Source organism: Callospermophilus lateralis, unplaced genomic scaffold (assembly GCF_048772815.1).
Source record: "Callospermophilus lateralis isolate mCalLat2 unplaced genomic scaffold, mCalLat2.hap1 Scaffold_641, whole genome shotgun sequence".
In the NCBI taxonomy this organism is placed as follows: domain Eukaryota; kingdom Metazoa; phylum Chordata; class Mammalia; order Rodentia; family Sciuridae; genus Callospermophilus; species Callospermophilus lateralis.
This window is the reverse complement of record NW_027514774.1, coordinates 373330-376990: the sequence shown is the minus strand read 5'-3', so window position 1 is coordinate 376990 and position 3661 is coordinate 373330.

Here is a 3661-nt window from a genome sequence, read left to right as displayed (position 1 = left end):
AGCTTAATTTCGGATACACATGGTAGTCTGTGGTTTTTTTTAAAATTTTTTCAAGAAATTTAATGTAACTTACTACTACTTTAGAAACTTCAGAACAAAGAAAGTGGCTTAATGATCCTAGAGAAACTTCTTCTGATGGTGGCTTTAATATTATCAAAAAATGATCATATTTTTAGTTTTGTGTGAGCAAGATTTTCTAGTGTAGAAAAATCTAAAGATATAAAATTTTGAGAATTACATCTTAAACTTGCATCATAATTTTCAACATTCAAACCTGGAAATTATGACTTATAGCTAAAATGCCTTAGGCATGAGGTTTCTGCTCAGAACTCCAGCCTTTACAGTTTTCAAGTCCTCAGCCAGGACTTAAGTTGATATGCAAATAAAAGAAGCCTGCAGCACTCAGCAGGAGACAGATAAAAACGAGTAAAAGTGTCTTTTTACCTGAACTCAAACTAGACCCAAACAAAAAGTACATTATATGGTATTTACTAATTACTGGCCAGTCATCTTTTTTGGGACTCTTGCTTTTTCTTAGATTCCGTATTTTTTTTTTGAGCTCATGATCTTGATCCTGCAGATGGGTTAATATTTTTTGATCAGTTCTATTTTTGATCAACTGTGGAGTTTTTAAACATTACAATGGAGATTTCACGTGAAAAAGCTACAAGGCCTTCACTATTGTGTTATGTGTTACACTTGTGTTACGTGTTGTATGTCGGTATGTCTGTATGTGTGTATGTCCATATATCATGCAGTGATATGACAATTGACAGATGAGGAGCGCTCATAAAATATTTAAAAATGGATATAAATATCTTGGATTCACGTGATTCAAATGGTTCAATTCACATTGGGTAAACAGATAAAAATAATTATTAATTAAAATAATTAATTAAAATAATTAAATTAATTAAATAATTAATTAAAATAATTAATTAAAAAATAATTAAAAATTAAAATAATTAATTAAAAAATAATTAATTAAAATTAGGCCTATAAGTTTTCTAGGTGTTCAAAAAGGCCCTAATATAATGTTGATGTCTATAAAATAATCTGCTTAAATTCAGAAATTTACAAGTATTGTTTCAAAATGTGAACAGAAAGAGGTTCACAGATGGAAAAGAGAATCTAAAAGGTTCTAGATATAGATTTAATAGAGGAAGAATGTGTTTCTCAATAAGAGAGTCTATATGATTAAGTAATTAAAAGGCTTTAAGTAAATAATAAAAAGGTTTGTGTAAGTTGGTTATATGTGTATGTTTTGAGCAAGTAATCTTAAAAAATTAAACAGCTGGTTAAACAAGTACTGTTTTTATAAAATTGTGCCATGTTATTTCTTTAAAAAGCTAAACTTGGTTAATACAAAAACATCAATGTAATTGAGGTGTTAATGTGTTTATATCTTCCAGGTATACAAGTCTGTAAGGTAGAAGCTTCAAAAGAGCATTGTATCAAGCAGGTGTTCTAAGGTTGTATGGTAATTCTAGGCTTAAAAGAAAAACATGTTGGAGATTTATGTGTATCATTTGTGTTGTCTTATTGGACTTGTTATCAAAAAAGATATGTACAGTTACATATTACTTTTTACACTTAGATACAATTTAAATGTATTTTTAAGTTAATGAGAGCCTAATCCGTGTGAAGGTTTTATTTTAAAACACAAAAACACTTTGCTACTTTTCTACAAAATGTTAAAACTTTCAGCCTTTCTCTAATTCATGTTTTAGATGTGATATTATGTTGTGTTAGTTAATATCCATGTAAACTTGATCAACAATTTATATAGGCTTTGTAAAATGATGTCTAAAAAGCAAAGATCAGCTTCAGAACTATAGTATTTAAGATTTATGAAGAGCCCCGCCTTACTTGAGATAAGGATCTATGTCCCACCTCCTGTGAAAGAGACTATGAAAGAAGTAGGCCAGATTTCAGTACATTTAAAGTTGTGTCCAAATAGGATCTCAAACAGGGGATTATGATGTATATCCTAGCCAGAATTCAAGGTAGCTCTTATATAAAGTAAATATGTCTTTACCCTAGTTAATTTTCTTTGTAGTTTGCTTATAGATAATCTAAGGATCGCCTGTTAATGTTTTAAAGAGGTGCTGCTTTAAGAACTCACAACCTGGGTAAACTTAAGATAAGGAGTTATCACCTACAGGATAGAGAGATAGACATTAAAGCCCAGTGCTCTTAGCATAAGGCTGTTAACTTATTTGTTGGAAGTTTAAGTTTAAGTTTTTAAAATTAAAGTTATATTAAAAGGGCCAAGAAAACCAATATTTGGTTCTTGCCCTCTGAGTCAGTCTGAATCAGAGAATAGGGGACTTCTCCAAAGAGCTTTGAAACTCTAGGCCACATAACCTCCCGAACAGGGAGATTAATGAGACCATTGGAGGACAGAAAGCCAATTAGTGCATTTGCTATGAAGAGGAGGGTTATCAGAAAAGGGAGACATCCCTGATGCTTCTGAGGGAAGCTACATGGTCAGGCAAGGCCTGGACCTATCCTAATGCAAATAACACTAGCAGAACTGAGAAACTGCTGTATATTCCCCAAGGTCTCCCAGGGAAACTCAGCTGACTGTTAACAATAGATAGAAACAAAAGTCAGTTTTACTTGCTTCATCTTAAACACTTAGCAAAGTCAGTGAAAGCCAAAGCACAGCTGTTCCTGGGTCTTTTAAATGATAATAATAGTTAAACGTAATTTCCATAAATAAGCAAACTGGAGGCTACAAAAGAGATTCTCAGAAAGGAATGCCTGATAACTATTAAAAGGAACTGCCTGAGTAGTTTTTAGTTTAAGACCTACAGATATTCCAAACCTACACAGGTAGGCTTGGTGTTTGCTAGTATGGTTATCCAGCCCTAAGTAACAGAATCAAACGTTTCTCTATTAGACACAGGTCATACTAGTAAATTAAATTATTAGACTATATCTTTAGGGAAAAGACATCTGTAAACCTAAATGTTAATTGTTGTGTTTACATTCCTGACATTAATGGCAAGGTGACAAATATCCTTAAAGATTTACATGCTCAAGTAGAAGCCATGTCCTTAGCAACATTGTCAAGGAAAGAATATCTTATCACCTGGTTCTTGGTACTTCCTGATAAAAAACATTGATAGTCTTTGTCTTTGCCATCATACTCATTGGCATATTCCTGTGCTATGGCATTTATTGCTGAATCAATTGGATTCGCAAACTAATGAATTCTTGTTTCTCTTATAGACCACCCATCACTCAGCCTATTACTTCTCAATCACACTTTTTATCATGGACCACTCGATAAACCTGATTTTAAAGGGGGACTCCAAACTGCTTGTCCCACACCGTGCCTTTTCAGCCTAAAGAAGCCAGAAAGATCCTCTTCGCCCCGCTTCCTTACAGCAGTAAGGAATTCCCAAATTAGAGGGGGGAATAAAGCCAGATTTAAAGTTAGGTAGTTAGTGTAGTTAGATAAATCGGGGTCTAATACCGAGTAAAATCTAAAATGGAGGCCATGCAGAAAACGATTCCAGAGAACACAAAACAACTCATGAAATGTGAAACCCTTCAATAATTGTGATTCATTATTTTTATGACTAAAAGTAGTCAGAAAAAGGAGTGGGAATGTAAGGGTAAAAGAAATTGAAGTTAAAGTGTAAAAGTTAAA